This window comes from Danaus plexippus, chromosome 25, assembly GCF_018135715.1.
Source record: "Danaus plexippus chromosome 25, MEX_DaPlex, whole genome shotgun sequence".
NCBI lineage: Eukaryota > Metazoa > Arthropoda > Insecta > Lepidoptera > Nymphalidae > Danaus > Danaus plexippus.
Window position 1 is genome coordinate 2986498 of NC_083553.1, and position 13750 is coordinate 3000247.

General features: G+C 28.0%; 1 protein-coding gene across 5 annotated transcripts in view; it reads right to left on the reverse strand.

Annotated features, from left to right (window-relative positions):
* LOC116775149 (A disintegrin and metalloproteinase with thrombospondin motifs like) overlaps positions 1–8942 on the reverse strand; it is a 61913-nt gene extending 52971 nt beyond the window's left edge. For 2 of the 5 annotated variants that reach the window (XM_032667979.2, XM_032667978.2), the window contains exon 1: positions 8734–8942. The gene's annotated coding sequence lies outside the window, so the exon portion shown is untranslated. The remainder of the gene's footprint in view (positions 1–8733) is intronic. The other 3 variants (XM_032667973.2, XM_032667974.2, XM_032667975.2) reach the window with 2 other exon arrangements.
* Positions 8943–13750: the final 4808 nt, after the last annotated feature.

The window sequence follows — 13750 nt, forward strand, 5'->3', positions numbered from 1 at the left end:
CGACTCTTGATTACATAAATACGTCCAGAAATACACATTTTTATGATAAAACAAATGATATAGAAAAATATATATGGCCTACTTAATTTAAAAAAAAGTATGTATTGATATTTTTTTTTAAGACGCAAAACGGATGTTACGTGTTTGTTATGATTTATATGTATTTACCGTATTTTAATTAAAAAAAAATTGACGAAAAAATAAGTAAAATTAATAAATAAAAATGGATGGATGTGTGAGTTACATAAAACATAAATAGGTATGTATGGAAGAAAAAAAAAGACAAAAATGTCATAATAGTAAATTAACTTTTATCGGAATTATCAAGTTAGTTAAGTAATTTATATTTCATTTGAAACTTGTTCGTCTCAAATCCTTCGTTTATCATATTAAAAAGTAATGTCGCAAATCAAATTACAAGAGATTTTCCATTCTACATAACTATATTTTGTTTGTATAGAAATTCTTTGTGATTGAGTGCTAATTCTTTTATTTCGACGCTAACAGTTCTAACACAGATTATATAATATTTTTTTTACTATAAAAAGAAACTTAATTATAGACATTATTAAAAATAAAGGAAAAATATTCGTTACTAAAATTACTTGAAATATATATATATAAAAAATAATCACATTTTTACTGAGATTATAAATAGAAAATATGTATACATTTATTGTATGTGTGTGTGTGTGTGTGTGTGTGTGCGTGTGTGTGTGTATTCAACCACGTGTAGTGTCCACATTAATGGTCTTATAGAATACTCCTTCGTACATTCAGAAATAGAGCATCTAAAAGTCTATATATACAGTCTAAATATATATAAACTTAAACGCGAATCCGATTCAATCTATTTGGCTATAAAACTATCGTAAATTACACAACTCACAACAATAAAGTTAATAAAACAGCTGCACTTAAAATATATAAATACAATACCATTACTTCACTATCGAAAGTGAACGCTAACGCACACATACGTGTAAAATACACACACACGGATACTGCAGGAAGCGAGTGTATCAGATTGGCAAAGATATATACCAATGGAAGCGATCTCTACATTAAATATATATTAATTTTATATCTTTACTATGTCAGAATATTTTTTTATTACTATAATCAAGTAAACAACGAATATTTTTTTTTTATTTGACAGAAAAATTTCATGAAAGCAGGATCAATTAGTAATACAGGCTGATAATAAAATGACATACTATAAAAAAAAAAAACACGTGAACTCTTTAAAGTAATATCAAATGACGTATCCAGAATACAATAAGTCTGTAAGAAATCAAGATAAATCACGAACAGAGATACGGAGAAAATAAGTCGTACGTGATTCACCTTATCAGTACGATGTTATGATAATTAAGTACAATCTACTTTTTATATATGCGTATTGTAAAACATGAAGGTTTTCAACTGTCTGCCAAAAATTAAATGTGGTTTTAGTAAATGCAACAACGAATGTTTTGTTATGACTTCCAAACGAAATTCGATTAAATTCGATTGTTGTTTATATATAATTTTACCCAAACAATTTTTGGTATAAAATATATTTTCAAAACCAATTTTTTTAAAAATTGCGTAGGATATCGTCAACATAAATGAATCTTATAAAACATATTAAATATCTGGCAAAGGTTTACTAGTAAAAACTTACACAATACTTTTGTGTAAAAGCTTTATGTTTAAAAAAAAAAGAATGTGTCAATAAGTGATTGCTAATGTCAAAAAAAAAATAATAATTACGGCACTGGCAATTAATTGTATTCCTAAACGCGCGGTTAACTTGGCCGTCTAATTACAGTCTGACTGATAACAATGTGATTGTTATCAATTACTATAAAATTATAAAGGATATCCTTAAACCAAGGTAAGCTATAAACAATTCATATTAAATATGTCGCCAGCATTATCACGTCTACATCGAAATGGGTTCCGGCTCCGACAAGGGGATACAATCACGAAATTGCATTTGTGAATTGCAATAGATTTTAATGTATGCACTATGCAAGATATAATATGTCCTTATTGACTAACTTAAATTGATAGATTGAGTGACGTTTACAGTAAGCAGTACTTCTTTTTCTCATTTCGTTCTTTTGGACAGGCTAAGATTAGACTATGCTGCCTATTAGTAGATATATCATATATCTCGTAGATAGTATAAATGTCAAATCATTAGTTTTTCTTTATTACTTTAGCGATTCCAACAAAGATCCACAATACTATCCCTAATTATAACTAATAATACAAACAGTAGTGATTCATATTTTTGAAGCTGCTGATTTTCTTAGATCAAACTAAAATAGATATTTAAAAATAGGACACTAAAAATACAGTCAAATCTAATCTTACAGAAGACTAAATAAAGAACATAATAGCTTCAGATTAAGATAGTTCCGTGCCAAATACAATATTTTACCGGCTGTATAAACGTGACGTAATATTACGTGTTGTTACATCAAAAACAATCTCACATAAACATAATAATTGTGAGTAATAACATTAAATAACTTTAAACCTCACATTCGGACCCAGAAACAGCAGCAGCTGTCAAAAAACACTTTCATATTGGTACTCCATCAATAAAATACGTCGAAACAGTTTAGCAACATGTTTTAATAACAAAATTGATTATCAGGGCATAAATTATTTCTTTACTTTATTATGTATTACATCATTATGTCGCCTGTTCTTATTTATAAGTGAATATGTAAGACCTTTTCTGGTTAAATATCATTAAACGATTTATAAATACAATTAAAAATTTATCTTCTAATTATAATCGTATTCGTTCAAAAAAAAATAACCTATTCGCAATTCCCTTATCTGTCAGTCGTGGGCACATAAATTAAAGTGGCAACACTCGCAATTGTCAACTTGCGATGTTTTGCAACAGATTGTAAACGTAAAAATTAATTGCGACATTATGGACAAATCTTTATAATAATAAAACGATTTAAATTTTATTGTTACAGAACCAGCAGAATTTGAAAGTAATAAATAGTTATATAAATATTCAATATAATACTGAAAGTTTGTACGAAGATTTTTTTTTTAAATTTTCAAATGCATAATACACGTTGGTTGAAAATCGTGACGTCCTAAAAATAAAATTCTTTAAAATATATCTCAATAAAACTCAAGTTTTATGATAATCGCTTTATTTTATTTCCGCTTACAACTTAAACATCAACGTATTTATTCTCATTATAATACGTGGGCTTACGCAGTATACTTTTTTGAGTTGCGCCTCGTTTTGATTTTGATTTTTGACATAACGATATGACAGCTAGAAAAAAAATAAACCTTTTTTTTAAATAAGCCAGGACAGGATCGATAAAAGTAAATCCCATATTTACGAATGTTTGTTTAGTTTGTAATGTTTAGTCAACACGAGTCACGGGCCGGCGGGCGGTTGCGAAGAACGAAAGTTGGCCATGACGTAACCGTTTCCAGTATCGTGTTAACTTGTGCTATTGAAAATCAATTTAATGTATCTCATTGCATTGCTTATTATTTTTATATAATAGAATACATTTTGTTTTCATTAACTATTATTATCAAATTATAATAAAGTCAAAAACATTGTATGTAAAGTTTTTTCTTTCGGACATATGTGAAAGAATGCGCCAATGCCATGAGGTGAAGGGATGTGTAACGTTCTGACCAACTTGACCGTAATAATCGTCATATATTAAAATATCTCGCCCCTCACTACGCTATATTTACCTCTCTGTTTCACCTTTTTTATGTAACAATAAAAATGTAATTGTCACTTTAATATTTTAAACTGTGCCGATATTTTGTAATAGCGTATAGTGATCTAAATCCACTTTTCTGTCACGTTTATTTTTATCATTTGGAAATGTACTATAAGATTTATAAGATAGAGATAAAAATCGTGTGACAATAAAATATTATTAGAATTATTGTCAAAGGAAAATAAGCTCTATCAGAGGGGAACAAAGGTTATATGTGAACGTTGCGATGCAATTTTCTGTTACGTCTCTTTATGTAATACGGTCACAATTTATAAAAAAAAATATAAGTTACGCTTTTATCTTGGGAATAAATTTTCAATTGCTATTATAAAATTACGTCATAGTTATTACTTAAAATAAAATAATTTATAAGAACTCCCAAATAATACACAGAAAAGAATTAATAAATAAAAATTCAGCCAGTAAAATACGTTATAAAATATTAGAGACAGAAAAATCTAATTCAAAAGCCAATTATCAAAGAGAAAAAAAAATATAAGATATAAAATTTTTGAATTTTTTTATAAGTGATAAGGTTTTATATAGTCATAAATATCATAATTAAAAATAAAATAATTTGGGATAATACAAAGTTACAATGTATTGAAATAAAACTTGAATGTGTTAAAATGGAATGACGATCCTCAATTAGAATGTTACCTCTATAAAAATGTGATTTGGTTTATAATTTTTAATTTATTGCCATTTTATTTTACCTTCGTTTAAAAAATATATTTTAATCATACATAATTTTGATATGGCCACACTGTAAATCGTTGCTTTACTGTTAAGTACACCGTACAAGCCTTTATATGTACTTTATGTGATTTAAATAGATACTTGACCTTATTATTATTTACTAAATATTTGTCTAATGTGCAAACACGAGGTGTGAATAATAAATACGGTAAACGATCCCGTTAAATTGACATACAATGTCATTGCACTTTTGACAGGTTCACATAGATGTCAAAAAACGGCATTTTTTTTATTGTGAAAGCAATGACAGACTAAAAATTATGCAAAAATAAAAATAATTATATTTACATAAATAGTTTTGATTGTATATCAGATTCTTAATTAAAATCGATACGGAATTTTGCATAAAAAATTTACGCCTACTTTCGGGAAATAATTTCGTGTTTTCAACACGTAAATTTTATAGATTATTTTCTAATTTTAGATAATTTCCATACAAAAATACTATATTCAAATAAACTTTTTTTATTATATCTCAATCTAGCGTAACGTGTCATAGCAACAGAAACGACAAGCTCATTCCGTTTTGGAATACAACGATCAGGAATTGAATTTCATTTATATTCAACAGTTCAGTTAATTATATAATCTATATTATATTTATTATGCGGTACTGAAAACGAAAGTAAATTGAAATGTCGCAATAATTTTATTAAAACGGCAAATTGGAGTGAGAGGTCATGCACAGAGTAATGCAACTATTACAGATGGGTCTTCTTGCAAAACAGAGGCCACTAAAGGTTATATTATGTAAGTATTTATGTAATGTAAGTGCAAAGACGATATTTGAAAATGGCAATAGTGTTGGCAAATGTTATATCCAAATGTACGACAAAGATTACTTTAAAGAATATTCTTTAAATTCGAGATTCATATGCTGCTTGTAATATTTTTTTTAATATCGGCTGTATGGACAACAACCTTCGACTCTCGGACGTTCCGTTCTTTACCTTCTAATTTCAATGATTTCCTTACTTTTACTTCATACTATTTTGTTGACTAAAAAAATGTCAATAATGCAATTTTTAGTCTGTTATAAATAATATACAATTTTTCTGGAAATGTAACTGTTGAAATAATTTACAAGAACATGTTTATAAATAAATGTACTGAAGGTAATGAAAATCTATTATAATTTAAGTTGTCTGAGACATAGATTATTTTCCTTTCAAATTATACGTATAAACATACGTGATACGATCACTGTGACCTTTTGAATTTTAATTAATAACGTAAATTACAGAAACAAAACCTTTTGTGGTTTCAATTTCATTTAATGTTTTTTTTTCTTGTCTTGATTTCTCGTTAAGGTTTAAGTTAGTCAGTTTATTCAAGATAAACTAACTGTTTTATTACAATTATATATTAAAATTTCTATTAAAGAATATTTTGATTGTTGTATAGAAATTATTTATGAAAATAGAAGGAGCTATGTTTCTGAACCTGCTATTGTTAATCTGTTTGAAATAAATTAGGCAATCTAATGAATCACTAGATATCCAATATTTTGCAATCAAAAGAGGCCATTAAAAGTGAAACAATTAGGAGAACCTATTAATAACGATGTACGAACAAAAAAAAAATGCATTACTACATCGATATGAATTATTTAATACATGTAATTTTTTAATCATAAAATATGGGATAAAAAAATACGAAATGTCGATTTTGTTTTTTTTTTAATGAACAGGCTAATACAATGAAAAGATTTCAATAAAAACAAACTCGCCAATTCTAAATTTGCAAAATTTCCATAAAACTATGTTCATCAAAACCATGTTGTTGTCGTGGATGTAAGCATAAACTGGTTTCAACGTCAATATTGAATTATAATTAACATCTCGGTAGCTCGACGTCTGAACTCGCTCAGTACAAATAATATTCGAATAGAACCTTCTTTCTATTAATTCATAACAGTATTAATGACACACGTTATCTCTACGGACGTGTCAAATCACATAATGAAATAAATCAAAAGATAACATTGATAAAGATAAGATATTTATGGGAATGTTTTATTCAATGTATACAGAGAGAAATAATTACAAACAATATATGAAGTGGTTAAAAGCAATCGTTACGATACCATGTTTATTACAAAAATATGCAAACACTTTATTTGTAGTCATATGTAAATAACATACAGCCAATATTATTATTTTTTAATTATTTTCCATGTGTAGGACGTGCTGATATAAGGCAAGGATATATTTCTGCATTTTTTTTTTAATTTACAAAAGTATAACAGTAAAAAGGTTTTATAAAAAGTTTTCAACAAAGTACGTTAACCTCCTTACTTTCAAGATATTACTTTCTTAACGCACCAGTTTTATGGGAATCCATTACTTAGGTTTTATAAGATTAGAAGATTTATAAACACAATGCTTCTTATATTATAAATGTGTAAGTTTGTTTGTATATCTATCTATAATGATGGGTTTGTTTTAACGAGTAGACTACATTTGTCACGGGGAGACAGAGCCGAAGTCACGGGTAGAAACTAGTTATTATAAGTGTATGGAATCAAAATTAATTTATTATAATATCATAATGACATTTATTGGTTGTTCCAAATAACCGGTTGTAAACGTCACGAAAACATCCATAGAGTATACAAAAATAAAATAAAAATTATTTGAACGTAAAATATTTAATCGAGAAAGCCACTGATCTTTATTCAATAGTTTTAAATTTAACCTGTGATGTATTATGTTACGTTTGAAAAGCTTTCAAAGATCTGTCAGATTGGAAATACGTCAAATTAAAAATGAATCTTATATTATTGTGTTCGTCTGAGTGCAAAGAACAATCCTGTATGCTAATATGAATTAATATATAAAAATTGGCAAATGTCAATAAATACCGTGCCAGTCTTATACTATCGTTTCATTTACATCGTCGTCGTTTTTATTCTTAAAAGAGCAAGATTGATTCATCTCCTTAATTTATTATTTAGTTAAAACTCATTTATTATTTGACAGATTAAAAAATATACTAAACCATAAAGGATGATGTAACTGCGGTGTCCAAACAAAACTTAAATCCGCTTAACGCCCGTCATTTTTAAATATTTACTCAAGCTCGGACCAAACTAATAGTGAAAAGATCCTAATTCTACTGCTTTAATCTAATAAACTTAATATAATAATGTAAGAAATAATAAATTAGATACGACTGTCCACACTTACGATTAACTGAAGATTAAAATTAGTTGAAGTAAATCCTAGTTCCCGTCAACAATAAGTCATTACTATCATTATTATCTTCACATATAAGTTATAATGTCAGAAAATTAATAAATACTTTTTACATGACAACACTAAATACATGATTTTGCTTTGAACGATGTAGAGAATTAATTATATATATATAAAAAAAATGTCACAATTTCGTTTATTAGACACATAGCTTTGTTGTGCGACGTTGACTTTTTCATCATGACTTTCGACATTTCAAAGTATCGGTTCTATAAACGAAATTTGGAATAGTAGATATAAACTGTTTGTTCTTTTCTATGAAAAAAAAAAAAGAAATGTCAAAATGACATATAATTGTAACAATATACGTGTATATTTTCTGTTATTATAGCGATATAAAATGTATATTTAAAAAATAATTTTCATTATAAAAGAACAAAGATACAGAAAAAAAAAACATGAAAAGTCAAATGACGATATAGTTTATCGAAACCTTTATAGTTCAAAGGTGGCTTTACTGGTTTGTCGAGTTGCGAATCGATATAAAATTTATTAACATTAACATATATATTAAGAAATATATCCACATATAAAAAATATTATAGGAAGGGGAACATTTTAAATCTATATATTTGGAGTTACAATTTTGATCAATTAATATGCATAAATATGTCATTATTATGTATGATTTAATTAATTTTTATTTGCTTTTATTTATTTATTTGTTATTTTATACCAACATATATGTTTATATATGTATATAAATATATACATATATGTTGTTAAGTGATACGCCGCATATTCTAATAGCAACCATTAACGCCTCTGACGTTTTGAAATCCCCCCGACGACCTTTCGCAATACTTTCAGTTTCAAAAATAGCCTTTGCACAACAACCTTACATAATTACACTATTATTTTTTATATGCAAAAAAAAAACACTGCAGTGTTGCCATTATATCTTCATTATTACAATAAAATTATAATACATAATTAAAACTCACGTATTGAATGAGCTCGAAGGTGGACCGGGGGCGCTGTAATCACTATATACACACTTTAAAGCCATACACACAACCCACAGCACAGAGTCAAGCACAGAGGGACACAGTGTCTCGTATTGAAGGCATTCGCGACACAATTTTTCCACAGATGGAAAACTCTTGCCGCACTGCGCTGGCGACGGCTCTCGACTGGCGATACCACGCGCCCGCCATTCGCTAAGTAAGAGTGGGGAGTGACTCTTTTTGTGCTTTTCCTGTTCAAACTTAACGTCTGGGAATAAATGATATATAAGGAATTGTTTATTATAATACATTTATATATTTATACTTATTTTTTTATATTATAATACATTTATGTACAATATCTATAATATTACAAAAAAATATTATTTTTTCTTCTAATCTCTTTTGCTGTGTTAAAAATATTGTGTAGGTTTGTACAAAGTTTAAGTATTTTCTTAATTTGAAGTTAATTATGAACGATGAAAACTATTTTTCGGCATGAATAGTAAATCACGTTTATCTAAATGAGATGCTAAAAGATTAGAAAGGTCTTAAGCGACAAAGAATTTTTTTTTTATATATTATTTATATTTTTTCATCGTCGTCGTATAAACATTATTTCTTATATAACATATAAAAAATTAAGTATTTATATATAGGTACTATAAATATAAGAATAGAAAATAGACACGTAATATAAATACCCTTATATACAATGTCATATATAAACCGGCACACATCAAGCAAATTCTGAATTATATAGACACAACTAATAACATTAAGAATATATATATACATATATAAAATTTCGTATCTCCTAAACTCTACACGTGGCCAAAACCGCGTCCACACAAAAGACATCAACGGGATCCATGGCGACATTCGCACTGGAACTTGATATGAAATAAATACCAATAATAAAATACATACAAATTAAGTTATATAAATAAATTTAATAAAAACTATTCCAATATTAAATATCACAAAATTAAAAGTCATATATCTTAGTTTTCTTTGTTGGCTTACACTTATTTAACAATATCGTATCTTTATATAGAGTTCGGCCTATTTTATATATATGTTAAGACAATTTATATATGATTATAAAATTATTACGGCTGTACACATTATAATTGTAGCTCTGATTGAGCAGAAAGGCTTTATAGGGACAGCATCAATAGTGGCAGCGCTCTATACTATTATAATTCTTTATATAATTTCATTCAACAGCCTTTTCCAAAATAAAGATTTATTTTAAAGCCTTATAATAATTTCCATTTCATTTTATTCTAACTCTAAAATCATTTCACATAAATATCAACGTTCTAATTAGGTTATTGATAAACGTGAAACGCTTCGTACGTCGTCACTCAAACTTGTGTTAAGCGTACAATATAGTTATGTACGTTAATATAAAATATCGAATACCCTTTCAATATAAACATAAATTAATCAAAATAAACGTACAAATCTCTATCATAACAAATACGTGTTTATTCTAACATATATATATTAATAGATATTAAATTTATTAACATATCTATATAGTCATAGCTAGATTTTAATTATATGTACATATAAGTTAAAAATCTAGGTAAGTAATTGTTGCGTGGAAAAACTATCAGGTGGATTTTTTTTTATGTGAAACGAGCAGACGGCCTACTTGATGGGCAGTAGTGACCATCGCCATGGACATCCGCAACGTAGAAGTTGCGGATGCGTTGCCAACCTCGACTGTTGAGGAAAAGGGAGAGGTGGGAATAAGGAAATGGTAGGGAAGCATGGAAACGGGGAAAGGGCAACCGTTCCTATCACTCATCGGTTAAACGCAGCCATTAAAGTCTACTTCACCCCGATCTTCCGGTGAGCCAGCCGATGTTCGAGCTGTAGTAACTTGACCACAGCTAGGCTCTACCATCTAAAAATTTTCATTTAATTTTCACACAGTATAATTTCTGTCTGGCAATTATATATTATTGTATGTAATATATATATACACATATATATATATATATATAAATATATTGCATGCCGTATGTAGGTCGATACGAGCGGTCAAACGATATAATTTTCGGCGCACGCTTTATTCGCACGCGATCAAAAATTTATTTCACAACACAACAATTGGGTTGCCGGTAACCTGTCAAGATCACGAAATACTTATAAATACTAGGTTTTTTTTTTTTTTTGTTTCATCTAACATACTTCTTTTGTTCTGTTTTTATGAATAAATTCTTCATATAAATGTTGCAATTTAATTTTAATTTGTTATTTTTTTTTTAATAATACGTATATACCTAGTATGATCGTTTGTTACGTGTTTGGATATTGTATTTGTCTTTATATTTATTGTACTGTTGTGATTGTAATTAATAATTATTGTATTGTTCTATTCCGCTGTACCATTGAAGCCTCTGACAGATATTTATGTGAAATTTACTAGTTACCACGTCTACAGTTTTACTATAATAATAAAAAAAAAAACGCGTAGTAGGTACGTACGAAAAAAATATTTAAATAAATACTCACAGAGTCTTAGATATCATTAGCTTTACTATAAATTTTCGTGTTCGAAATAAACACGGAAAGTTTTGATTTTTCATTAAAACATTTTCATACAACATTAACGGAGGTGTATAAATTGTCTTTAAGACTGTCAACTCTTAGTAAAGACTTGTGTGAAGATAATTTACCATAATAGATGTTAAAATGCTTACCGCATAATATTTTTTAGGACTTAAACATTTTATTCAAAGACATATTTCTATTTTATTTTTCTTTAATGAATAAACAGTTGCGTAAATATCATCTACATACGAAGCGTTTGAGGTATCTCATTTAACACTATAGTGTGAGAAGATTTATTAACGTAAAACTATTAACGCTCCGTATGTAGTAACGACGCTAACGTATAATAAGCGTACACATATTAAACTTGATCAGTGCAAATAAAAGTTTATGAAAATAAATTATAATCATGACGCACGTTTCGTTTAAACGAATGAAAAGTCGAATGGATGTCATAAAAAGTCGTCGAAGGGAAATGTGTTTGTCCTGTAAGCGATAAGAATCACAGGAAATAAGTTTAAACATCCTCGCTATAAACAGCGAGTTATCTCCGAGTTGACGCGGAAGTATGACGTGAAATGTGATGAAAAAAAAAACAATGCGATACAATATTATTGCTTAAAAAATATCTTAAATTATTTTTATACTAACAAAAAATTATTTATCTTTTTTATTTTAATCTGTATTGAATGTGGTAATGAGAAAAATACATTAATCTGTCGTTTGACGTTTGACATTTGAAATTTTTGTGACATTTGATATTTGACGTTTATGTAGAAATCTCTAGAGTTGTCATCTTCAAACTACATACGAAGCGTTTTACGTTTATCCATCAGTATTATTAGGTGGAAAGACTTATATAATATAAAAATCTGTTAGACCTGTATGTATTACGACAATGAAAACTTTGATTACTAACGTATTTATAGAAGTGGCTGTTATATTTAACACTATTGACTAATACAGACTATAAATATATTGTATATATTAAAGGTTATGAAAGAAATCAAGAAATTAAAAGTATTTTAGCTATGACAAATGATTTTCAAATACAGTTTTCACTAATTAAACGGCTGTTTCGCGTTGAACATACTTAATTGATGATTGAGTGATTATATTTTTTTTTAATTACTGGCAATTATCAACTTTCTAGTCACTTCATGGTACAACTATGAAATTATTCCTCATACGTTGAACTTTTGCTATGATCTATATTAGGTGATAGTAATCGCGTTATCCTTTATTCAAATCTAGATACATTATAACTTATACATAGAATTTACTTTAATTATAATGTTTATATGATTCTGAAGTAAGTTCCGTAGCTAAAATTAATATTACATTCGATAAAGCTATCGATAAAAGGCATTAAATTAGTGAAGTTATTGATAAATGTTAATTTTATTTCAAATTATGAAACATGCACGCTATCAGATGTCACACTGCAGTCGCTCGTGTAGGTTTCAACACGCTCGCTTGAACAACTGTGACTATAAAGATAGCTCCTAATACATATATAATGATTGTCTGTGAACACATAACGATGTGTAATTGTCTGAAATTTTTTATTTCTCACTCAGTATTATATAGCGGCGTTGTTGTTACGGTTTTATTCTAAACTTGACTTATTTTTAGTGTCAATGAATGTGTTGTATATGAAGCGTATTTAGAACAAGAAATCTGTATATCGTACATGGAGTAAAGCACAGATAAACAAAATTATACTTTTGACTAACTGTCATCGGGCTCTTCATCTGTCAAAAATAATGTTTCTTGTAATCATTACATTTCAAGATTTATTTCAAACGTTGACTACAAATTTTACTATAACAAGTTTTTTTTTATAGAAAAATAAAACAGATATAATGAATAAAAATGTTCTATCTTTTAGAATCAGTATTTGTATTTGTATTATATTTTTTCATACTTTTCAGACTTATAATACGTATATTCTTAATAATGATTATTTTATTTAAAAAAACACTCGAATGAAGTCGTTGTTTTCACTGTGTGCTCAGACTAAGCTTGCATCGTTACACTACATACGGAGCGTCAACAGTTTTCCATTCATATATCTTAACACATTACAGTACTAACGTAAGTTTCTGAATCTGAAACGAAAGACGCTGCATATGCTAACTGTACTAAACGCTAACGTGAAAACAACACGTGAGATAATCGTATTATATCCATTTATGTTCGTTTGCAATGTTGTTATGTAGATGAAACATGAATAATTTAACAAACATCGCCGGGACAACGCCGTTGTATGGATAAGATGTCACATAATGAGTGACGTCGCTGACTCCGCGGAACGAACGAGCCGTGTGAACCAGGAGATTCCTGATACCACACAAGCTATGGAATGGCATTGCTATCCTAACATCGGGGCAATCATGTAGTCTTTGTATAGGTTATAAGTTTTAATATGTTATTCTTATTATAA